We start from the raw sequence: 26,633 nt of genomic DNA, 5'->3' as shown, positions 1-26,633 counted from the left end.
TTAGTAGAACTTTTGTGGGAACAATTCACCTTTTGATGCAAACACATTAAATGTGATTCATGTTCAGACTGAAATGTTAATACAGTACACTTGAGGCAGTTAATGAGGCAGTGCCATTGGTACGCTTTGGTTCATCAGAATACTAGTATTAAAAATGCACTCATAGAATAGAATAAATTGTGTGTAGGTAATCTGCCAATATATGATTTATCTACACAATACAACCTCCACTGGTTTATTCACTATATTTGTATAACACTCAAACAATGGACTTTCCTCGTTCTTCTCTTGGGACACTTTTCCACTGTATAAGACCGCTCAAAATATGGAGGCTTTTCCTGATGGCTTAAGTTTTTCCTGTCTGAATTTTATCTCTGTCCTACTTAGTCACTGTTTCTAAGTGAACTTTAAAACCTAATAAAATGTGTCTTTAATAATAAATCTGTAAAAACAGCAAGATCAGGTAGGTGGTGTCTTTTATGGAATCTGAAAATAAACTGAAATACCAAAATAATTTCTGATGTTCTAGGACAACTAATAGAAGCTGTTGCATCTACCATACTCTATCATTGTGATACTTCCATAAATGTTTACAGGCTCTTTCAGTCAAAGCTACTATTAAATTGATGTATTGGTATATGCAGAAATGCAAATGCTGAAATGAACCATGCCGTGAAGCGTCCATGCTAAGCCATTCTATTAAGCCCATGGAAGGATATTTTATGCTGATATAATCTACCCATTTACGCTTCCCTTTGCTTGCTCCTCTGGCCAACAGGGGTATTGTGCTTCATAATCAAGAGGAAATTTGATGAATCTTGCCTTCCTCTCTCCTCAAATCTGACATCACATTATACTCCCTAAAAGTAGCTAAAACAATAGCAATACCCACCTTTTGCCTCTCCACAGGTCACCTGAGAGTTTGATTAGTCGTTTCCATCTAAACTTTCAAACCTCTGTTTTAAAAACAGTGGTTCTTTGTTGAGAGGTTTCTCCTGAGCCTACAAGGAAAACTTCTGAAGTTTTTCCTCTTTCTGTTGATACCTGTGAACGTTTTCCCACCACAGCTCAAACTGTCATTATCATGTGTTGGCTGTTCAGAGGCTTATGTAAGAGGCTGTAACTCCCAGCGCTGCAACTTGTAAGTGTAGCCAAGCCCTTAGATAGCCTTAGTCCTGCTCTTGGAGGATAATTGTCCGTATCATGAAGTCCAACTCCTTCATTTCCAGCAGAAAGTCCAAGAACTCAATGATCGTGAAGACTGCTCTATTTCTCAAATATTTGAGAAGTCTGTCCAGAATATATTTGGGCATACAGTAGAACCTCAGAGTTACAAACACCTTGGGAATGGAGGTTGTTTGTAACTCTGAAATGTCATGACAAAGTGGGCATTCACCCACGAAAGCTCATGCTCCAATACATCTGTTAGTCTTTAAGGTGCCACAGGACTCTTTGTTGCTTTTTACAGATCCAGATTAACACGGCTACACTCTGATACTCTGAAATGTTTGTAACTCTGAACAGAACGTTATGGTTGTTCTTTCAAAAGTTTATAACTGAACATTGACTTAACACAGCTTTGAAACTTTACTATGCAGAAGAAAAATCCTGCTTTTTATCATCTTAATTTAAATGAAACAAGCACAGAAATAGTTTCCTTACCTTGTCAAATCTTTTTTTTTAACTTTCCCTTTATTTTTTTAGTCGTTTGTTTAACACAGGACTGTGCTGTAAGTATTTGCCTTTTTTTTGGTCTCTGTTGCTGCGGGATACTATATATCTGGTCCAAATGAGGTTTGTGGTTGACGGGTCAGTTCGTAACTCTGAGGTTCTTCTGTATGTGGGAAAGCTGTACAGTTATCCATTCTGTAAGAATCCTACGGGTGCATGTCCTAGGACTGTAAATATGGTATTTTTACACACACTAAATTAATCCCAAACTTTTAAAGGGATAAAAGAGTGCTCTTTATTAATTTGCAATAATTAAAAATTAGATAAACAAATGCATCAATTTTTAACATTTCAAAATGAAAAAATTAAAATTTATTTTTTTATTAATCTGTTGTCATTATTTTGACCAGGTCTAATATAAATGTTAATATCTCTTACCACTAAACAGTCTCCAGTGAATATGAAGAGAATATCAGTAATTCCAGTGTGCACATGCATCTCCAGAAGCATCACATCTATTCTCTGGCATTTCCTCTTATATTAGTGTATCATGATACCTACTGCTCCATTTTTTTTTAACCTGCCTATATCTAGGGTCTTATGTTGTTGAGTTCTGATGTACCCAGTTTGATTTGTCATGGTTAAGATTTAGCTGCAACAATCCTCTTGCTTTAAGGGTGACTTTCACACTGAAGCATATTTTTTTAAAGTAAATACTCAGTATTTTGCTTTTCCCTGTATCATTGAAGAAATTTAGGCCTGCTTCTTAGTAATACTAAGACATCTTGTATAAAGGTCCCTTGAAGTAGGTGTAAAATTACATTAACATCCACTTGCACCTTGGCACTGCCAGGCACTATTGAAACACTATTTAGTGTGGCTGAATTTGATCTAAATATTGGTATTATGTCAGCAGCTAGGGACATGCTGTTAACTGTTAAAATCCTCCTTAAAATATTTTTTCATCCTAGATTTGTTATTAATACCATAAACTGAGGATTGGAAATTTGGTTTCTCCAACACTGTAACTCTTGTGTGTATGTACAGATAAGTGGGAGTCTAATCTTTGCATTGTGTTTGGAGTCCAGGAGATTAATTTTTCATAAGTGCAACCTTCCCAGGAAAATTCTGAATATAATTCAGTTTTCTAGTGAAATGCTTTGTGTGGAATATAATGGGAGGGAGGCTAAGAGGACAACTTTGTTCAGAATGTAATTTAACTAGAAGACAGCCCGAGGACTTCCTTGTTTAATCTTCCTTATCTCTCTTTTTTTTTATTCCATAAAAGATCAAGGTAGAGCAACTTGTACCTAAGCTCTGTTTGATTTTTATTTATTTTTTTGAAAATAGGTTGATGAGAGCTATCAAGATATTAGTCTAGATCAGAGAAGTTTGGGAGACAGGAAATATGTAGTTTCATTTCAGTAGCTAAATTTAAGGTTATCTGTATGTAAACACCGCTTATCTCGGAGGCCTGCAAGTTGTTTACTCATCTGGTTTCCTCTCCTTGTCAGAGCCCAATTTACTTTTCGGGAGTGGTTGGTTGACTTCCTGAGCACAACTAGGCAAAGTTCCCAACCACTTTACTTTTTCAAGGAGTCAGATAACCTTATTTTAATAGGAGATTCTTTTTATGTTCATAAGGAGCCACTACTACATTAGACAAGAACCTTTTAGCTATAGCACGTTGTTATGTGCTTCCATCAGACCACAACAGCTTAAGTAGGATTGAGTTGGGTCAGTACTTAGCTTGGTAGGTTAGACAACTCCAAAAAGATTGAGTGGATTTGGTGATCCAAAAAGTAGCATGTTCTTTCTTCTGAATCAGTACAAGAGTGAACAAATGCTTCAGGGGCCAATTGTTAGTAGCATTGCTGGAAGTGCCACTTTTCAGATGAAATGTAAAACTGAGATCCTAACAATTCATGGCTGCTAAGGATCCCATCGCTCCCCCCTCCTCTCCAAGGGCCTCCTGGGGGGGGGGCAAGTGGGGCAATTTGCCCCGGGCTCCGCAGGGGCACCCACAAAAATGGCTGAGGCTCCCTCCCCAGCCCCAGTCCAACCCGACCCCGTCTCCGCCCCTCTCCCAGAGCCTCAGCGCATCCAGAAGCATCCCGGACAGCTGCAGCATGGCTCTGTCGGGGCTCCTGAGCTCTGCCCCGCTCAGAGCTGTGTGGTAAGGGGGCAGGGCTGCGAGCTCCAGGCTGAGCAGAGGGAGCCAGTCTCTAGGAAACTGATAAATGCATGGAGGTTAAGTCCATTAATGGCTATTAGCCAGGATGGGTAAGGAATGGTGTCCCTAGCCTCTGTTTGTCAGAGGGTGGAGATGGATGGCAGGAGAGACATCACTTGATCATTACCTGTTAAGTTCACTCCCTCTGGGGCACTTGGCATTGGCCATTGTCGGTAGACAGGATACTGGGCTGGATGGACCTTTGGTTTGACCCAGTATGTTCTAAGCTAAATGAACCCAACGTTATGGAGACAGATGAGAGTCAAGGAAGCCAGCAGAGTATCAGAAACCTGGAAAAATCTCTGACTGGATGGGCTCAGGCATTTGGTCACAAGCTGAGGTGGTTCAAAAGTTTTGGATTTTTTTAAGCAGAATTTTTTTATTGTTTCTTTAAACAATCAAACGCAGCAAATATTTGGCCACACACTTCTGAAACCCCAAACCATATTCAGGTTTTGGCAGACTAATTTCAGCTTTTCAATTAAAAAAACCACAACAAATTTTGAAGGAAAGCAGACATTGTCCATGATTTTTTTCTGCTTTTTAAAAACCCCTAGTTTTTGATCCAGAAAAAGTTTTGACGGAAAATATTTGTCCAACCCTTTTAATCAGCTTTAGTGCCTTTTTGCACTAGCTGATGCTGAGAACCAGTGATACCTTGTAAAGAAGTTTTCTCAAAACTGGGTTTGTGCTGAGATGCAGGAGATTTATTTTTCCTAGGGCCGCCCGGGGGTGGGGAGCAAGTGGGGCAATTATCGCCTGGGCCCCACAGTGGCCCCCATGAGAATATAGTATTGTATAGTATTACAATTTTTTTTATGGAAGGGGCCTCTGAAATTGCTTTGCCCCAGGTCCCCTGAATCCTCTGGGCGGCTCTGCCCTGCCCCCCGCCCAGCCGAAACCCTGGTGGTGTACAGGTACCAACCAGAATAATTACATTCTACCTACCTGCATTCCTCATGCAGCTTTAACAGGGTAATACATTGTTCATATCCTCTGCTAAACTGTTGCTGTTTTAGAGTTTCACCCTAGAGGTGGTTGCATTCCAGTGACGTACACAGTGTTTAAAAGGGTTCTGTGTAGACAAAGATAATATAATACATATATGTAGCATGTGCATATACATTTATACATATAGACAGGCTGAGGGAACTTGGATTGTTTAGTCTGCAGAAGAGAAGAATGAGGGGGGATTTGATAGCTGCTTTCAACTACCTGAAAGGGGGTTCCAAAGAGGATGCATCTAGACTGTTCTCAGTGGTAGAAGATGACAGAACAAGGAGTAATGGTCTCAAGTTGCAGAGGGAGAGGTTTAGAATGGACATTAGGAAAAACTTTTTCACTAGTAGGGTGGTGAAGAACTGGAATGGGTTACCTCTGGAGGTGGTGGAATCTCCTTCCTTAGAGGTTTTTAAGGTCAGGCTTGACAAAGTCCTGGCTGGGATGATTTAGTTGGGTTTGGTCCTGCTTTGAGCAGGGGGTTGGACTAGATGACCTCCTGAGGCCCTTCCAACCCTGAGATTCTATGATTCTATGGTTCATATACGTATACACAATATTACAAGTAATTACCTGTTATCAGAACCACTCAAGTGTTCCCTGTTTTTTTAAAGGATAGTTCTACTCTGGAAAAAAATCTATAAAAATGTCACATTTTTCCTCATATTGTCTGTTCCCTGTGCACATTCAGAGCCCTGTCTGTGTGCTGCCATGACTAAAGTAAGTGTTCACTACTTCTGATTCCTATGAGCATTGCAGAACCAATGGTGCTCTTTTGACACTGGAATGATCAATAGAATTGTTAACTACGTTGCTATCGCGGGGCCAAATTCTGCCGTTCATTATACCTTTGCCACCTTATTGAAGACAAGCAGTTGCCCAAGTTGAACTGAGTGCAGAATTTGGCTTGAAGAATCTTCACTACTGGTAGTGATACACAAGCAAGGAAAAACACAGCTTGACATTCAGATTCCAGGCTGAGCTTTACATGGTTTGCAGCTAGAAATATCATTTTTCTTGGAAAAAAACTAGTAGGGAAATGATGACACAATAAAAATAGTACTTGAATGTTACACAATTAAAATTGATTAATTACAATCCTTTGTGCCATTTCACAGTTATCAGGCTAACAGGGTAGTACTTCAAGATGAAAGATCTATGTATGCTTCAGTGCCCCATATTGTATGCCAGGCATCTCAAGACAAGGACCTCAGAACAACAACAGGATTTTGGGAAGACTGCTACAGCAAAGAATAGAGAAGCACTTCCAAAAATGTTCTTAACTAACTGACAGTGTGTAGCAAACGTTGAGTAGAGGAACCCTCTTAAAAATTTGACCATATTGAATATCAATCAACTTAAGCCAACCCGTTAATGGGTATTGCACAGTTTTGTTTTCTCTATTTGCAAATTTCCTCTGTTAAAAAATAAAATAGGATTGATACCCAAGTTCCACTGCTGTTTGCAGTATTTCCTTTATGTGATGTAACAAACTCTCATTTTTTGCCTCTTAGTTTCTGACAAGGCCCACTGATACTCATCCAATTAGTCTGAGACAGAGACTCACTTTTTGGTAGCATTTATACAGTCTTCCATGCCAAAGTTCCACAGTTGCTTTGTATTTGATCTCTGGAATAGCATCTCCTAGAAATCAATCTTCAGGTATCCACGGTGTGACTAGGAGGGGGAAGGTATCCTCAGTTGCATTAAAACAATACCTGTGACTTCTGTGGAAGCAAAGGCTTGGAGAAAGTGGAGAAGCAGAAATTATGAGGGGAAAAAAACCCTATAATGTTAAAGCTTCTGTGCCAGAATGACAATTTTCCTGCAGAACAGAGAAGATGAAATAACTCTTAGCCTTCTAAATTCTATGACCCTTTGAGATGATTTAGAGCAGTGAAAAAAGGTGCCGATAGCTTTTTAATATTTGTAAGAGAAAAGGTTACCTTTTAACGAGGCTTGGAGAATTTTATTTTTACTTTTTATAGTTTGGATGGATAATATCAATGTTTATTGTTAAGCATTTTCTGAAAGATTTTTATCAATTTAAATGTTCACAGTGGCAGGAAATTAGTGGGGAAGTTGCGGGCGTGGGCCAGTGGGGGCAGTCAGACAACTTAATGACGGATGACACTGAAATTCAAAAAGTTGAAGCTTTATACCTGTTAAAACACAAATTGTCAACATCACATGTCAAATATACAGAGTAAATATCCTTAAGTGAAACTCTAGTAAGTTCTCAACCAGAATTTTTCTTACTTTGCCTATCTATACATTTTGATTACTATCAATAGAAATATTTTTCTCTTGTTTTTTGTGTATGGTGAAATCGACATTAACTTGCATTTACCAATAAAAATCTAATCTGTCCAAGCCTACTTCTAACTCCTCTTGTCTGACTATGAGCTGGCACTGGATCTCGTTGTCTGACCGCAGAGAGACAGGCAACAACAACCAGGCTGATGCCGGTCTGACAGTTTTAAAAGAATATGTTGGCATTTTATAAAAGGGAAAATTATTAAATTTGAAAAAAAATAAAAACAAAAACAGTGACCTACTCTTGTCAATTTTATGACATGGAGACAGTAAAATATGGCACCCTAACTCAGTCATTTCCTGCAACGAATTAGCGAACTAAATTGATTTAAAAAATCAGATTTATTTACTGAAACAATTTGTGTATTATTTGTATGGCACATAAGTGTGCTAGGCACTTGAAAGGAACAGCGCTTGCCCCTAACAGCTAAAACTAGCTCAGTCTAACTCTTAGGCCTGGTCTACACTGGGGGGGAATCAATCTAAGTTACGCAACTTCAGCTACATGAATAATGTAGCTGAAGTCGACGTACTTAGATCTACTTACTGCAGTGTCTTCACTGTGGGAAGTCGACAGCTGACTCTCTCCTGTCGACTCTGCCTGCGCCTCTCACCCTGGAGGACTACCAGAGTCGATAGGAGAGTGCTCAGCAGTCGATTTATCATGTCTAGACTAGACACAATAAATCAATCCCCGCTGGATCAATCGCTGCCCATCGATCCAGTGGGTAATGTAGATAAGTCCTTACACTTACAGTGATGGAGAGCAACAAATGGAGTGGAAGAAGAGATGGAAATAAAAGATCAGGGTATCAGTGTTAAAGAGTATCAATATTAAAATGCTCATTGAAGTCTTTCTATTGTCTTCAATGGACACTGAAATGAGCTCTTACTTGTCATGTTCATTTCTTGATGTTTAATGCTTTTAAAATATGAGGAGGCATTCCATAGGAAATTGGAGAAGAGGTGGAAGTGGGGGACTTGAAGGTGTAGAGAATAATAACATTACAAAATAGAGCATGAAGGAAAATGAGAAGAATTAAGACCAATTCACTTAGCAGCTAGGAAGAACAAGAACCAGGGAGACTTCGAATAACTCTTTTTAAATTTTATTTCTTCTAAGGTTTTATTCTGGTCCTATGGCTAAGGACAGTAGAGAAGTGGGAGAAAATAGTTAGACTTAATCTGCATGTGTTCTTTTAGAACAATGTAGGACATGCTCATGTATTCAAATCATATAGAAGTTCAGAACCTGAAACTGCAGCCTTATGGTTTTAACTCAAGAGAATTCTGAGTGGCGTTCCTAGCACTTAGAATGTGGCATTGGAAATGCAATGATATGGACTGGTTCTTGCCAGGACAAGTTACATTCATTACAACTGACCCTATGATGAGGGAATGGCTTGAGCACCAAGAACAAAATTTATATCTGAGAGAAATACCTGTAGCTTCTAGATATGAGGAAGACTAACTGGAATTATCTACCTAAATAAGGTAAATTAGGATTTTTAAGAAGTGGCTTAAGTATTTTATGTAATTGTCTGAGCTGATGCCTATGATTTCAGCCTGTCATTAATTTATATGGGAATTACATTCATGATAGGTAAATCTCTCTCTCCTGTCTATATGCATTTCTAAAGCCTCTTTCTCCATCGTATGTGACTGTCGTATTGACATGCTACGTGCGCTATACTGAAGGCACTGGAAGATGATCGTTGAAAGCTTTTGCCTTGTTTTTTTAAAAGGGGTGGGAGCTACAGAGGGGGCGGGGGGTAATGCCAGAAGCTGTAGTTTGTGAGAATCTTTGCCTACTGCTGGTCACTTTTTCAACTCAAGTAGCAGTGGCTTCTCCCGCTCATCTAACATGTGCAATGTATATTATCCATTTAAAAAAAGAGTGAGGGTGAAATTCACCCCTGCATAGAGGGCCAGCAACACAAGGCTTATTAAGTCCCACTTAAGCCCTATTTCGAGGACTTAAATGATGCATTGATCATGTGCGGTCCTAGCCACAAGGGTGAAATTCACTCTATCACACTAGAGTGAGTAAATCTATCATACTGACTGATGACTTCTCTTTATTAATTAGTAGTAAGTGGATCTAGAAGTCTCTCATCCTTGGTTCACTGTATGTAAAGATATGGGTGTCTATCCTGAGATGCTGTAAAAGGGCCTGGTTTTGGGTCTCACCCAAAAATCACTGTCATGTTTTGCATCTTCAAGCCAAAGGTCTGGTGCTTCTGAGATAAACCACCAGGTAAAATAATTCTACTGTCTTTTTCTCCGGAGAGTTAAATAATGAATATAAAACTACACAAAGTAGAAGAGTTCTCAAAGTACAATAGCTTGTTTTCACTAGCATGCTACATGATCATGTTTGATTTAACATTCAGTTTTTGCGGTTTGCCGGCATGTCAGACTTCTATACTCTTCCTTCAGTCTGGTGAACATTAATGATTTCAAGACAATAGTTATGACTAATACTCTTCTGGAGTAGATTAAAAAAAGACATGTATTCCCATGTCTCATCTAGCAAGTAGCACAATATTGAACATTCAGCACTGTTAGGAATAAGTTGCATTGCTTTCCAGACCAAGAGGTATTGTCATTTCTATTTTACAGGGGGCACTAAAGATCCAGGGCCTTGTGCAACAGGATTTTGGTTTTTTTTCAGTCATGCAAATAAATCATTAGTTTATGTGCTGCATTACTACTAACATGCACAGGGGAGTTGTCCAAAGGAATTCCTGATACCGTGGTATAAGGTTTTACTCTGCTGAAATATTCTCTTAATATGTATGTTTTGGGATACAGAAAGTTCTTAGACAAAGAAGTCCCCAAACCGGCAGTTAAGGAAGCATTAGTTAGTTATTCGGGGGCCTATAGTCATTACCATAATACAATCAGGGATCAGGGCCCCATTTTCCAGTGACAGTTTACAGCCTCTTTTTTTTTTTTTTTTTTTATCGTGGACATCACGGCCCTTATGTATAGAAGGAAATTTCAGAGGGAAAATTCCCACTGGTGCTACCACCCATTTTCCTACTGTCACATACGCAGAGAAAATGTTACAAAGAGGCCCACTGAATGATTTTAGAAAAAACTCTGAGATAATCCTTAGGTTTAGCCATGGTACAAGAAAAAAATGTTAATTTTATGACTGTGACCTTAGTTTTTATTAAGTCATCTAAAAGAATTAAAATGTAGTAAGTATTATAATTGCTGAGTATTAAAAGAAAATGTCAAATTCCCTGACTATGGCTAGCTAATAGATCTATACCGGAGACTGATAACTTACAATATGGGGTATCCTATTCGTTATTCTGAAGTAATAGTTCCAACAAAATAGCCTCATGGTGAATATATCAGCTTTCAATTTAGGAGAACAGGTGGGTATTGCTACTAATGCAGACTCCATTGCATGTTGAGCAGGCTTAGATATAGGCCTGTTTGTGTTTACATGATGTGTTGAAGGAACTTGCAGTCACTTAGGTGTCTGCAGTATGGATTATAATGCTTTATGATTTCTGTTTTTAAATTGGCAGCATATATTATTTGATTGAGGCTAAACCATATTAGCTTGCTTCATAATTAAATCTGGCATAATTACCTGCTGCCACTCTTGAAGGGAAAGAAATCTGACCTCCAGAGGAGCAGAAGAAGGAGGGGATTATCAGGCTGCAGTCTCTTTCTAGAGCAGTACCGCATAAAGGCAGGTGGTTTATCAGGAGGGCTGAACACCAAAACAGATGTTGGACTATAATTCTATCAACAATATCTCTGTGCTGGGGCAAGGATAGGGCTAAACTGAGTTGGAAGATTTGAGTAGCCTGATTCGCAGCAGGTGTAAATCAGCACAGCTTCATTGATTTTACATGTATCTATTTACACTGGCATGGTTCCATTGTAGTCACTGGAGCTAAGCCAGTTTACACCAGCGGAGGATCTGGCCCTATGCACTTTTGCTTCATTGAAAGCTCAGCAATAAAGCCTGTTTCTCCACTGCCTTGCACTTTCTGTAGCTGTATACACCCAATCACAATGGCAGCATTTCACTTCCTCTTTGCACTTACTTTGCAAAGATTGGAATGACAACATTAGGTGCAAGGCAGGGGAGAATCAGGTCTCCAACCCGTGGAAAGGCTGTATAACATTGCAAAAATACTCAGGCCTGCTTAGTGACTTTAATCTAATGACTGTACTTTGGCTTGATATTAATGATATGTCTGTCCTTTTATGCTTGTTTACCACTATCTCCCTTGCTGTACAGGGCCGCCCAGAGGGGGGGGGGCAAGAGGGGCAATTTGCCCCAGGCCCCGAGCCCCACAGGGGCCCCCAACAGAGTTTTTCGGGGCCCCTGGAGCGGGGGCCCTCACTCGCTCTGGGGGGCCCGGAAAACTCTTGCGGGGCCGGGCGCAGGAGCTTCTTCTGCTCCCGGTCTTCGCCGGCGGGGGGTCCTTCCACTCCCGGGCGGAAGGACCCCCCGCTGGCGAATTACCGCCGAAGACAGAGCGGGACCCGCCGCCAAGTTCAGCTCGGTCTTCGGCGGTAATTCGGTGGCGGGGGGCCCTTCTGTTCCGGGACCCGCCGCCGAAGAGCCCCGAAGACCCGCGGCGGGGCCCCCCTCCGCCGAATTACCGCTGAAGACCGGGCTGCACTTCGGCGGCGGGTCCGGTTTCGGCGGTAATTCGGCGGCGGGGGGACCCCCGCCGCGGGTCTTCGGGGCACTTGGTCGGCGGGTTCCGGAACGGAAGGGCCCCCCGCCGCCGAAGACCCCGGGCCCCCGGAATCCTCTGGGCGGCCCTGTTGCTGTATAAGTTCTAAGTCAAATGCACGTACAGTGGACTTTGTTACACAGTAGGGAGAGTAGGAGTCCTTGGCCAATGTTGGCTTTGAAAGTACAATATGTCAAATGAAGCCATTTTATTTATTGCACATGGGTGGAGGCTAGAATTGTGACTTAAGTCTTTGTATTGTCTGACTATGCAGGAAGAAGGAGAGGAGCCACTGGATGTGGTTTAATTAGGCTGCAACTTTATTCTTAAATGTCTGGGAGTGCCTGGCAGATAAGTGTACTGTGCAGATAATTCCATAATATTTCAATATATACATGGGGGGCTTCTGCCAGCCCTCCCTCTTACCCATCCTGGTCCCCAGCCAACCCATTTTGAGACCTCACCATCCCTGCCACTTGAGGTTAAAGGGGGGCTATAAGGGAGAAGGGGTTTGGCTCCCTCCCATACCAGTCATAGGAGCTGTGAACACCCCATTTGTGCTCCTTTAAAGAATGCCTCCTTTAAATCCTTTACCAATCAATTTTATCCAATCACTGTATCCCTTCCCTATGGAGTACTGGCACTGGACATCTGCCCCCGTGTTTACATAATGACTTGTGACATCATAGCCTATCTCCTTTCCCATATTCTCCCAATTAAGTCCCTCTGCCTGTGAGGAAGGCTAAACCCCTCCCCACTTCACCTTGGCCAATCTGGTGGTGCAGAAGAAAATATTTTCTTGGCCCCTGAGAAAGGAGTGAATAGTGCGGTGCCCACAGCGGATCCTGGCAAAACCTAGTATTTCACCATTTCCGTGGGTGGGTGCTGCTCTGCCTGGTCCACATAAGAGAGCTGCTTCTTCGAGTGATCGCTCATGTGTATTCCACAATAGGTGTGCGTGCTCGCCACGTGCACCAGTGCTGGAAGTTTTTCCCCTAGCAGTACCCATAGGCGGGGAGCGCCCCCCACAACTCGTGGAGTGGTGCCTGCCTGGCACGGTATAAGTGGAGCTGCGCGCTCAGTTCCTTCTTGCTGCCAGTGAAGGTGCATTGGAACTGCTCAGCTCCAGCTTTGCTGCAGCTTGGCCCCAGAACGGTTTGTTCAGTAGTACCTATAGTCAGTTTAGTTTTCAATGAAGTTTAATCAGTTAGTGAGCCCGGGCTGGGGCATGCCCCGTGCCCCAGGATTGAAGTCATGCGGCTCCTGTAGGCATTCAAGGAGTGACCCACACACAGACTGTCTGTGCTGCTTGGGAGAAACCCATATCAGCAAAAGGTGTAAGATCTGCAAGTCGTTCAAGCCCCGGACTAAACAAGAAAGGGACATTTATACTCTGGGCCATCCTGATGGAGTCGGTGCTAGCCCCAACCCCGGCACACCACCCCGATCCAGTACCTGTCACCACGGCATCAGTGTGCGGAGACCCTCCAGTACCTTTGACTAGTTGGCACCGCTCCCCTTCCATGGGGCAGGCCAAGCGGACTGGAAAGACTCCCTCTTCGCAACAGCACCAAGGGAAGTCTGGGACAGAGACTAGACCCATGTCGGGTAGTCCTTGGTCCTCATCGACCCCTAGGCCTCCGACTCATGCAGAGCGGAGTAGCCCAGTCTCGGTTGAGGGAATGTTCCCGACACCGCCCAGTGACCGTTCAGGGTTCAGTCCATGTGGCTCGCCCTCAACGCCGGCCAGACTGTCAGGATGGGTGCCATTCGATCAGGACTCCCAGCACCGCTCATCTTCATGGAGTGAGCACAGACGGGACCCTGGCGGACGTCGCCAATGGTCCTCGTCTTGAAGGCAGTGCCACATTCAGTCATGGCATGACCGTTGATGCCTTTCCCACTCGGAATCCTGCTCAAAGTCTCCGCCAAGGCACCGTAGCTCCAGGTGTTGATCACTGGCTCCTCACCATCATGCGTCCACCAGTCGAGATCATTCGTGGAGCAGCCCACTACTGTTGGTGCCGTTCTCATGCCTCAAGGTCATGGTCCATGGTCAACGTATATCCCAGCACCACTGCCACTCCTGGTCCGGAGGCAGCAGCATGTCGTACACCAGCCCAACCTCCGCTCACAGTCACCCATCTACAGGCCAGGCTAGCCAGCCCGATCGGCCGGCCCCACCAGTGCCTCAGCAAGTGCAATGGCACTGTGTATTGTGGCCAGCTCAGTGGTACCAGTGGGCACCATGGCCTCCGGCACAGCCCCCGGTGGGGGCTCACTCTGTGGCCGGGGCGTCGGAAGCACCATCGGTCTCCATCCCTAGGCTGCCAAGAAAAGGGTCGACGGGCCCCACTTCCTCGGTGCCATGCCGAGTCCGACCAGGTGGTGGATCTTCTGGTGCTGGCCGACACCCAAAGCACTGCACCAGTCTCCTTGCCCCGTCCTGAGCAGCTGATTGAAGCCCTGCCCCCCTCTGTCCTGCAGGAGGACTACTGGGCTCATCAGGACTTACTAAAAAGGGTGGCAGTGAGCCTCCATCTCCAGGCTGAGGAAATGGAAGAGCCCTCAGATTTCCTGTTCAATGTGCTGTCCCCTTCGGCACCGGGCAGGGTGGCAAAAATTTCAAATGCCCTGTGGCAAACACCAGCCTCGTTGGCTCCTATCTCTAAAAAGGCAGAGCGCAAGTACTTCGTACCCACTAAGGGGCACGAGTATCTGTATCTGTATCCTTGGTGGTCGAGTCGGTCAACCATAGGGAGCGACAGGAGCAGCCAGCCCAGACCCCAAAGAACAAAGACTATCAGAGGCTGGATGCTTTCGGGGGAAAAATGTATTCATTGTCAAGCTTCCAGCTGAGAGTAGCAAACCGTCAGACTCTCCTGTGTCACTATGAGTTTAATCTCTGCGGATCCCTTCTCAAGTTTGAGGACTCCCTCCAGGAGTGCGATAGAAAGGAGTTTAAGGCACTTGTGAATGAAGGGGCAGCCGCTGCAAGGGTGTCCCTGCAGGCTGCTTCGGATGCAGCGGACATGACCGCACGGTCCATGGCCTCAGCGGTGTCCATGAGATGGCTTCCGCTCTCTGGACTATCCAGTGAAGTGCAGTCATCAATGCAGGATCTCCCTTTTGACGGGAAGGCGCCGTTTGCTGAGGAAACGGACACAAGGTTGCACGGTGTGAAAGACTCCCGCCCAGACCCTGGGCCTCTATGTCCCTGCTCTGGCAAAACCCAAGTTCAACCCACAGCAGGCTCCCACCCAGGCTGCCCTCCCAAAATACGAGGCTGCCATAAGAAGCGACGGGACTATAAGAAATGCCCACAAAGACAATACCAGCCTGCCCCTCCAGCCTGGGTCTTCTAAAGGCAAGCAGGCGGGTAAAAGGCAGTTTTGATGGATTCTCGGGGGTACCCTGCCTGTTTTCAGCAGGGATCCACCCCCAGTAAAGCTCCCTTTTTCCAATCGATTGTGTGCATTCCTCCTGGAGTGGTCGCAGCTCACCTCGGACCGTTGGGTCCTCAACACCATCTCCCAAGGTTACACCCTCCAGTTTACCTCCTACCCACCCAACCACCCCCCTCTCCCCATCCCTCTTGGGGGACCAATTGCATGAGGCTCTGCTCAAGCAGGAGATCAGGAGGCTCCTGGAACTAGAAGTAATAGAGCAGGTGCCCAAGGAGTTCCTGGGCAAGCGGTATTACTCCTGGTATTTCCTTATCCCGAAGGCCAAAGGGGGGGTCAGGCCCATATTGGACCTGCGAGGTCTGAACCAGTACTTGGTAAAACTCAAGTTTCACATGGTTTCCCTGGCCTCCATCATCCTCTCCCTGGATCCAGAGGATTGGTACATGGCCCTCGATCTACAGGACGCATACTTCCACATCCACATATTCGAGGGGGACAGGCGCTTCCTCCGTTTTGTGGTGGGACAGAATCACTAGCAATTCACGGTCCTCCCATTTGGTCTGTCCACTGCCCCCAGGGTCTTCACAAAGTGCATGTCGGTGGTAGCGGCCTACCTCAGGCGCCAGGGGTCCAGATATTCCCCTATCTGGACGACTGGGTGGTCAAAGGCACCTCCTGGTCACAGGTGAGGGATCATGTGGCACTCCTCCTGTCCACATGCAACGCCCTGGGCCTGTTGGTAAACAATGCCAAGTCCACATTAGTCCCGGTCCAAAGCATAGACTTTATCAGGGTGCTCCTGGACACAACATTGGCCAGGGCCTTTCTCCCCCCAGACAGGTTTGAGACCCTGAAAGTGCTCATCGACTCGATCGTAAGGTTCCCAGTGACGACAACCAGGTCGTGCCTGCAGCTGTTAGGTCACATGTCAGCGAGCACGTATGTGGTCTGCCAGGCCAGGCTCAGGATGAGGCTCCTACATCTCTGGCTGGCCTCGCAGTTCTCCCAAGCCCAGGACAGGTTGGACAAGGACCTCACTGTGCCGAACTCGGTGACCGCCTCCCTACGGTGGTGGTCCACACCGAGCAACATGCTTCAAGGGGTCCCGTTCAGGGACTGGGCCCTGTCCATGGAGTTGGTGTCCAATGCATTGGATCTGGGCTGGGGAGCCCATGTGGGGAATTTTCAGAACCAAGGCCTGTGGTCTCCACAAGACCTGACCCTTCACATAAACGTCAAGGAACTCAGGGCGGTGCGTCTGGTGTGTATGGCCTTCTGCTCGCACCTTGAAGGGCAAGGTAGTCAGGGTTCTCCCGGACAACACGGTCTCGATGTTCTATATCAACAGGCAAGGTGGGGCCCGATCCTCTGCCCTCTGCCACGAAGCCCTCAGCCTGTGGGACATCTGTACAGCCCATGACATCCACCTAAAAGCCTTTCAGCTACCGGGTGCCCAGAACTTGAGGGCAGATAGCTTGAGCAGGGACTTTTCCTCTCAGTATGAGTGGTCCCTACACCCGGAAGTGGCCCTCCAGCTTTTCCGGAGGCGGGGAACTCCCCAGGTGGACCTATTCACGACCCAACAGAACTGACAAAGCCCCCAGTTCTGGTCCGGGGGGGCCTGGGGAGGGGCGCTATCTCCGATGCCTTTATCCTGCCCTGGTTAGGCCACCTCCTATACGCCTTCCCCCAGTTCCCGCTGATCAGCAGGGTCCTAGAGAAAATAAAGACAGATAAGGCCAGGGTTGTCCTCATTGCCCCAGCGTGGCCCAGGCAGCACTGGTACAGGACCCTCTTGGGCCTGGCGGTGGCTCCGCCATGGCTGTTGCCGCTCCACCCAGACCTGCTTTCGCAAGACCGGGGCCGTCTCTACCACCCCAACCTGGCTGCTAGGTGGTGAGGAGAGGACATTCTCAACTCTGATTTAGTGCCTCCTCCTTGAGAGTAGACGGCCTTCCACTCACTGCTCCTACATGACGAAGTGGTCTCGTTTTGCTAGGGGGGTGATGGACCAAGGTGTATCCCCAACGGCCGCCCCTATCCAGATTATTCTAGATTACCTCCTCCGCCTGAGGGCTCAGGGCCTGGTGCCCTTGTCAGTCAGGGTGCATCTGGCAGCCATATCGGCTTTCCATCCCCCAGTGCAAGGATACATGGTGTTCTCCCATGCTATGACCAGCTTTACCCATATTCTAAGCCCCTGATCCCACAGTGGGACCCGAATCTGGTGCTGGCTTGGCTTACGGGGCCCCCGTTTGAGCCTCTGGCCATGTGCTCCTGGTCTCACCTCTCATGGAAAGTGGCCTTCCTGGTTGCTATCACGTTGGCCAGGCAGGTCTCGGAGCTCAGGGCCCTGACCTCTGAGCCACCGTATACTGTGTTTCATAAGGACAAGGTCCAGCTCCCCCTACACCCCGCATTCCTCCCGAAGGTGGTCTCCACCTATCACATGGGTCTGGACATTTTTCTACTAGTCCTTTGCCCCAAACCTCATGCGACTAATAAGGAACGCCACCTCCACACGCTCGATGTGAGGTGGGCTCTGGCGCTCTACCTGGAGTGAACCAAGCCATTTCAAAAGTCCTCACAGCTGTTTGTCACCTCGGCTGAGCGCGCAAGAGGCCAGCCGGTTTCCACTCAGCGACTGTCCAACTGGATCACTTCGTGCATCTGCTCCTGTTATGAGCTGGTCGGTGTTCCTCCGCCGCCTATTGTTAGGGCACATTCGACACAGGCACAGGCCTCATCAGCTGCCTTTATGGCCCACGTCCCCATTCAGGACATCTGTAGGGCCGCCACGTGGTCTTCAGTTCACACATTCACCCTGCACTATGCGATAGTCTCCCAAACCAGGAATGACGCTGGGTTTGGCAGGGTGGTACTCCATCCTGAGAACTTGTGAACTCCAACCCACCTCCAGCAGATACAGCATTGTGGAATGCACATGAGCAATCACTTGAAGAAGAAAAGACAGTTACCTTTTCTGTAACTGGTGTTCTTCGAGATGTGTTGCTCATGTCTATTCCACATCCTGCCCTCCTTCCACGCTGCCAGAATTGTCAGGCAAGAAGGAACTGAGGGTGTGGGGAGCGCGCAGCTCCCTTTATACTGTGCCAGGCTGGTGCCACTCCAGCGGTTGCAGGGGGCACTCCCCCCCACCAAGGGTACTGCTAGGGAAAAATCTTTCAGCACCGGTGCATGTGGCGAGCACACACACCTATTGTGGAATAGACATGAGCAACACATCTCAAAGAACACCAGTTATGGAAAAGGTAACTGTCTTTTTTTCTTGTTCCAGCATGGACCCATTTTGCTACCCCTTCTCTTCTGATCACCTGGGGGATGGGTCTGCATCCCCACACTGACATGGCCTGTCACTGCAGTCGAAAGAAGCTCCCTGGCTCTCTAGCCCTTAAAGTGGCACACGCCTCTCCCAAGAAGTCAGACAACAACAGCTCCCACCACATAACGTGCATTGAGGTCATTACCAGATGCCCAGAGAGACCTTCGGGAGAATTAACTGTAATCTTGTAGCAAGGAAATATAAATGTATTACAGGCATGCTGTCAAAATGTAAACATTGCTCCACTCTGAACGCACATCTGTGGATTGATTTAGGGTTTTTTTAATATTGTAATTTATTTAATGTCTTGTCGAGTTCAAGAGTCTGTGCCAATGTCACTTGTTTTAAAGATTAATTTTCTCTACTTCTCCCTCCAACTAAGTTTTACATAATCGTTCTGCCTTGGGTTTCATTTTGCGTAATTAACTGCATGTGGTGCTGCAATTTCTTAATTAGTGTTTTCTCAAGAATGGCCTCTGATCATTTGTAGGAAATAATCTGCACTGTAACATGGACAATATAGTTGTATTTCCATAGAGGAGAAGAGATTTCACAGCATAAGGTCTTTGGGGCAGGGGACTCTGTTAGCTCTTTAATACACTCTGCAGTGCAGAGCACTTTGATGGTGCCAGAAATATAACAATAGGTGGAAATTGCCTCATAATTGTCTCTAATTTTACTCATAATATGGCCATCTATGATTGGAAGGGTTTCCATTGTGGCATGCCTGGGCTGCAGATGTGTGTTCTATGGACAAAATAAGAGTGTTAAATGCAGGTTCAATTCCCTTCTCCACAATAGGGCTTGTCTAGACAATGTGGCAATACACACTCTGGGGAGTGATTTCTAAAGCACACTAGTATGTTGTGCCTTAATTGGTCCACGTAGACCCTGCTGGTGTGCACTAATAGTTCCCTAGTGCTCTCTAAACTACTGCTGTATGAAACAGTGTTGCACTGAAGTGCATTAGGGAACCATTAGTGTGCCCCAGCAGGGTCTACATGGACCAATTAATGTGCAACATGCTAGTGCACTTTAGAAATCACACCCGCATAGAGCGCATTACCCCACCGTGCAAACAAGCTCTTAGCCATCCTGTGTGATCTTGGGCAGGTCACTTAGTCTCTGTGTCTGAGCATCTATAAAATGATAATAGCATTTGCTACCTCACAGGGGCATTCTCAGAATTAATATATTAAAGATTGTGAGGCACCCAGATACTAGAGTAATGGGGGCCAGAGAAGTATCTAAAATCAATAGGTAATGTTATTCTTGGCTAGAGTGGAAAGGAGCATCTTCTATTGCTTCCAGTGTCTTCCCTTGACCAGCAGTACATCTGGCCAGTTGAGCAGTGAGGCTGACAGGTCAGTAAGGAGTCCTGTCTAGTCCTCATTGCCCATAAGGTTGATGGCTGCAGTACAGTGCCTAAAGAATAGAGGATGCGAAGCGAGGAAAGAGATTAGCATGGAATCTGGAAAGCTGCAGCTCTGACCTTGTATCCTTGCTGGTTGGAATGTTAATGATTTCTTCTGTATTTCATCCCATCTGTTTTGAAGCTAGTTTGCATTAAGAGATTTAAAAATACAAAACCTGTTTTTGGAATATTTTGAACTTAAATTATTTTTAACAGCACAATTTACTACCATATGCTCTGACTCGTGTACATAAAATAGATCCTGCACATAATGCCATAAATTCAGTTCTTTGCTTGCTAGAGAAAAAATAATTAGATACTTTCCAACTTTGAAGGGAGAAACCAAATATGTGAATCAAGAAATGGAACAGGCAATGAGAAAAAAATCAAAGATCTCCCCTAATTTGTCAGTGGCCTTTCTCAAGAGGTTTAGGGTCCTGTTGACTCAAAGATGATTTTTTGACCTGAGGATTGACATAGTGAACTGGAAAGGTGAAACATTCAGGACAATAGAAATCATGTAGGAAACAGGTCTGGTATTTACTTCCTGCTGAAGTATTTTTGATGTGCTCTGTGGCTGGAATTGTCAGGGGCATCATCTGATTTTTAAACAAATGTAAGATGTGGCAACCTATATTTTGAGAGGTCACTAATGATTTGGGGTATGTGACTAGACACCCTGAAGGGGCCTCATTTTCAGAAAGTGCTGAGCACTGCCCTCTGAAAATCAGGCCCCCTTGAAGTGTCTCAAGTTGGGCACCCAAAAGGGTAGACAGCTAAAATCACTAGTCGTTTATGGAAAGCTTAGGTAAGAAAAATCTGCTTGCAAAAATGTTGAGACTGGCGATGTCATTTGAAAAAATATTAGAGGAGATGGCAATTAGATTTGTGTGAAACAGCTGCATGATACTTCTGCAATGAGAAAAATATGGCCAAAAGAGCTGAGGTCTATAATTAAACAAAGCTATGTCTTGTTAACTGTGCTAATGTTCACCAGTCAGTCCTTAAAAGGAAACAAAAACAACAAAAAAAAAGTTTAGACTCTGTAATGCATCCACCAATCGGCACCCTATAAATTAACTCTTTTTCCTCCCCTATAATTTTATATGACAAAATGTGGCTCAGACTGGTAATAACACTTTATAGGAATGCCAGTTACCTCATGAGTTATTTTGCTACTCCAGAATACTATAAAGCTGTTAAGATGAACTGCAACAATGTAACTTCTGGCTAAGGTGGGCCACGGGAAAGAAGAAGAAGGTGACAGAGGATGCAGAAGTGACTTGGTGCTTTTACATTCCTTCCTTTTTGCTGAATGGGACCTGTGAAAGGACTTGTCACTAATAGAAAGACCCTCTTACGTTCTGTTTGAAAAAATTTCAGGCTCCAAATAAGTCTGCAGTTTGTTTTGCCAGATTTATTTGGCATATGCACATTCTCACACTACAAGAATTTGATTTAATCTTTATATTCCTTGTTGTCCTACTATTTTACTGGGCAGTAAATAAGGGATTAACTTAGTTTACATTTTCAAATATACATTGTTCAGTTTTACTTCTTAGTATGATGCAAGTTTAAATCTTTCTTTGTGATCAATTAATTGGTAAATCCTTAAAAACTGCAGGTTTTTCTGATTTCTATGGATTGATTGCCCTTTGGGATAAGGAAACTGATCCTTCATCTACATGGCTCTTAATGTGACTTTAGCTCAAGCCAGAGTAAGAAAAGCTAAATCCAAGATAAAGGTAGTGCAAAGTAAAGTAAATTAGATTAGGTCTAGAAAGAAAACTATACAATATTTAATTTTGGAGCTTAAGCATTGACAGAATATCCACAATATCATAACAAAGAGCATGACAATGCAACACTACATTATTCACTCCTATCTGCTTTCTGCTGTTATGTTATTTTAAGTGATTGATCCTAAAATGAACTGGATTTTGTTTTTACTGCCATCCTGAAGATACATGAATCCAGATTCAGTGCTTGAAACCGCATCTTCCATGTCAGATATTTAACTTTCTATATTGCTAAAGTAACTGAAAAAAATCTTTTAAAATAAATAAATACCAGATAAATTATACATGCTATGTAGTGCATTGTAATACAATTGTAGTTCAATTATGAAAATCTATAGTGAAAGGAAAGCTAAGATTTGGTTGCAAACCTTCAAAAATCAAGCATTTTGTAGTACAGGATTAATCCTCCAACTTGTCAAAACAGGATGTAATTGAATAATGTTAAGGAGATACCTTGATGCTCTGAGTGCCAATGGATCCTTAAAGGGCAGGTGGGGTCATTATAGAATATCATGGCATCTCTCACTTTCAACGTAATGCTTGATATGTGTTTTATAAATGATGCACACACAGAGTCTTTGAAATGCAGCAACTTTACTAGTGGGTGGTGACAATCAGTTTGTACACAACACACTTTAGAAGTGTGGGAGAAGGGAATTTTTTTACCATTGAGACTGCAAATCCCACCCTTTGGACAGTGCCACGGGCTCTTTGATAACACCTCAGTTTTAGGGCCTCGCTTAAAGGCCCTTTTGTGGTAAGCTTGGAAATGTGATCCAAGATTTTGAAAAACTGGTGCCTAGTGACAAGCTTCCAAGTTCCTGATGTGGGAAATATATAGACTTAGAAGCCTATCTGCGTGCGATAATTTGGCTGCTGGTTGGTTTACTGCGGACTTGTTAAAACACCTATATATGGACTTAGGAGCCAATCTTTAGGCACCCATTTCTGAAGATCTTGGCCTGAATCTATATCCTACATGGTATGTACTGCATGGACTATACCAGGGGTGGCCAAACTGTGACTCGCGAGCAACATGTGGCTCTTTTACCGTTAAAGTGCAGCTCACGGAACCCCCCATTCTGTACCGACCAGACTGGGGGTGGGGAGCTCGGGACCTCTGCCTTGCAGCAGGGTGGTGGGGTAGGAGCTTCTGCCCAGCAAGGCACACCTGCTGGGGCTTGGGGCTTCAGCAGGAGCGGGGCTGAAACCCCCAACCCCATCAGGTGCCTCTCCCAAGGCTGAAGCCCGAGCCCTGGCAGGTGCGTCCCAGCTCTCAAATTTCAAGATCTCAACAAATTTGAAGATTGTTGTATGCGGCTCAGAGGGCCACTAAGTTTGGCCACCCCTGGCATATACTCCATGGTCATACGTATGAATGAGATAAAAGATACAAAGGTAGCACCTCTTAATTGTGACTATTGTTGACTTTTCTGGTTTTGATCAGAATCCTGTTTTGAATCTATTTTGAATAATATACTTAGCACATATTTGCAGCTTTTATATACATTCATCAAAAGCATCAGTCAGTTTAGTTTTTATTTTTACCATACTAGACCAGATGAATGAATTACTTTTCTTGTCAGCTGAATTTCTGTTTTTTTGTTTGCATTGTTCTTTCTTCACTGAAATGTTAAAGTAATTTCTGGACTGGAACATGACTGGGTGGGGCACTATTTAGTTTCCAGCCTAAAATCCTGCAATGGCCTCTAAATATAGTCCTCAACAGATTAAATCCAGTTGAGGTGCAGGTGCACTGAGGTTGTACACCAAGAACATTTAGCCACTTAAATATTGCTGTCTATGTGTGTCATTAAGCGGAAATGTTTTTGGTTTTAAAAGATATGCTATTTTTTTTTAATTAGGCAAAGCAATCGGTCCTCATTAAAGTCACAGCCAGTGGCAAAATGTCATCTAAATTCATCTGATTTGCAGTTACAAAGGCATAAAACCCAAGGATTTTAATTCTCACTTTTCCCTACCCTACACACTCAGACATCTTTATCATTTGGTGAGGTGGGGAGAGACCAATATCTCTTAATTATTTGTTGCTGTTATTTTTTTTTAATTTTGATAACCAGTGCTTCCAATCTGCATGGAGATCATTTATTTAAAATTTCAATTTAGAGACTATTAAAATACCTCTCTCTCTCTCTCTCTTGCAAATAAGATGTTGTCATGAAAACACTGTGGGTGAAATCCTGCCCCAAGGAAGCCAATGAGAGTTTTGCCATTGACTTCAACAAAGCCAAAATTTCACCCCATGTAAGCATTGAGGCAATTGGATTAGTATTGCATACTGGACTACCATGGAAGGTTGTTTCCAAGAAATGCATTGGTTCATGTATCTGCCTGGGTTTTATGTTCTGAAGTGTGTCTGTTGGTTAAGTAGTATGTAGTGTAAACACTCATAAAGCAATTCTAGGAAATGCAGGCTGAAGTACATAATTTGGTGATTCCCACACATGCTACATCCATGACTGGCATGCATTTGTTAGTTATCTATGATAAACATTGTCTTCTAGCAATGCACCTATTTCATTTTCTTTTCTTTCAGAAAATGGTTTTGATAAGCATAATTTACTTTGCCTTAGGTGGGGCACAAACATTATTGAATTAATTCCTCAGGAGATTATATTTCTGAAACTATTTCTGAACATCAACGCTAAGGCATCTCCATAACTTGCTCTGGTTGATGTGGGAATGGAACATGGGTTTGCAGCCTTCCTTTCATGCATTATGAGAAGGGAGAAATTGCCACAGGAGATCTGTCCCCCAGCAGTTCCTTATTAGCATCTTTGCTGGAGGTGAGGCTGATCACTGAAGGAAAGGAAGAGATAAGCTATTAGCAAATCACTTCCAACTGCCCCTCCTTACCCTCTCCAAGGTATGAAAAAGCCACGGAGCAGACGTTAGTACTGATGGCGGCTTGTAGCGGGGTGGTTACTCACTCCTGCCCTTCAGGGCTTAAAACAGCCCTAGGAGAGGGCTGTGGCTGGAGCAAGAAGCCTGGGGGAAAGCAGGCTCAGCTGTGGCCAAGCCCCAGTCAGGCCCAGCTGGTCCCTATAAGAGGCAGTGAGGCAGGAGCCTAGACAGTCTCTCTCTGCCTGTATAGGGAGAAGGGCCTGGCTGCAGGGTGCTAGAGACAGGGTACCTGAGTGGAGCAGGGCTGGGGAAAGGCAAAGGAGCTGGGGAGCTCCAGCCTGGAAAGCCCCAGGCTCCGGCCTAGCATAAGGCCAACAGGTACTGGAGGTTGCAGGGGGCAGCCCAGGGGTAGGCAAAGACAGCAGGTTCAAACCCCTTTGCCGATGATGAGTGGCTGATACTGCAGTCTGCCCCAGTGAACGGGGGCTAGATGGAGACTGGGCAGTAGCCAAAACTGAGGCAAAGTGGGAATAGTGGGTTGGGGGTTCCCCAGGGAGGGGAGACCCAGATTGGTGGGGTACTACCAGGGGGCAGCATCCCAGTTAAAGGGGCACCGGAGTCCAGGGAGGGGCACGGGGCCAGAGGACAGGTGAATCACCGGCCTGCAGAGGGCGCTCCAGAGCTGGAATGAGTTAATTCCCAGAAGTCACCAGCAGGAGGCGCTGCAGGGGTGAGTCCCCATGTCTACAGGGCTGCAGTGACTTTAAATGCAAATCACAACTTTGATTGCCTTGAAAAGGGAACTTGCCATGCACAAGGGCCATTTCCTATATTCCTGCCACACTCTCCACACCTATTGCTCTGCAGGCACAGAACTGAGCTCCTGCATTGTGCATACAGAGCGGAGAGGAGAGATTTTGTGATCAAGGATGCTACTACACAACTGTCTTTCCTCTTTACAGAACCCCTTACCTCCTTTCTACTTGTGCTGGCTCCACCTATACTGCTCAACAGAAGAAATCACATGGCCCACGATCAGGAAGCCCCTCTTAACCATTCTTTCAAGTCAGTGGCACCAGTAATACCACTCCATCTAATGTTTTACTTTTTTGGCAAAGATATTTAGGCTTGTCATGACACTTATTGTCAGTATTGGTTACTTACATTCTTATTTATTCTTTGTGATGAATTTTTGCTTACTAAATTCCTTTAGTATTCAGCGCTTTCTTAGCTTGTGCTTGTACTGTCTTGTTTTTGTATTTGACGCTAGACTGCTCTAGTACAATAAGTATCCTCTTTAAGGACAGACTTCAGTGGAACCTCATGCAGGTGTATAAGTCCACTCATGCAGACCCAGTTGCAGAATCAGGGCCTAAATTGGTGCATTACAAAGATATTTTATGTTTGCATGTTTCCTTTCATCCTACACAATCCCAAAGTACTGGGGATCACTTCACCAGTCATGAAAATTTGTCCATCTTGGAGATGAAAGTGGCATCACAGCAACACTACACAGCCATTGATTAGAAATGACCAAGATAGTGTATCTGATTTAAACTACATATGGAACTTAACAATAAAACACTTGCCCGAGTTAGACTTTGGCCAGGACAGCACATTCAGCAAAGCTATTCTTGCAAAAACCAACATGAGATCTGTAATGACCACGAGAGATCAAGATCTCTATTTAATTCTCACCCAAAAGACAATACCGCCAACAGTCCAGTGCCACCTAATTCCATGCCTGCTGGTGGGACGCTAAGTTAGTGCTGACTTAAAGGGAAGAATACTATAGTGAATTGCTAATAGTGCTGGTTAGAAAATATATTTTTTTTCTTTTCCTATGGAAAACTTCTACAAAACTGAACATT

At 44.6% G+C, this 26,633-nt stretch overlaps 1 long non-coding RNA gene across 1 annotated transcript in view; it reads left to right on the top strand.

The window, feature by feature from the left end:
* LOC120384589 overlaps window positions 1-19,044 on the top strand; it is a 31,718-nt gene extending 12,674 nt beyond the window's left edge. Inside the window, exon 3 of the long non-coding RNA XR_005588965.1 lies at window positions 18,640-19,044. This is a non-coding gene — a long non-coding RNA (uncharacterized LOC120384589). The remainder of the gene's footprint in view (window positions 1-18,639) is intronic.
* Window positions 19,045-26,633: the final 7,589 nt, after the last annotated feature.

Source organism: Mauremys reevesii, linkage group 1 (assembly GCF_016161935.1).
Source record: "Mauremys reevesii isolate NIE-2019 linkage group 1, ASM1616193v1, whole genome shotgun sequence".
NCBI lineage: Eukaryota > Metazoa > Chordata > Testudines > Geoemydidae > Mauremys > Mauremys reevesii.
Note: the sequence above shows the minus strand (reverse complement) of the source record. Positions and strands in the feature narration are given on the sequence as shown.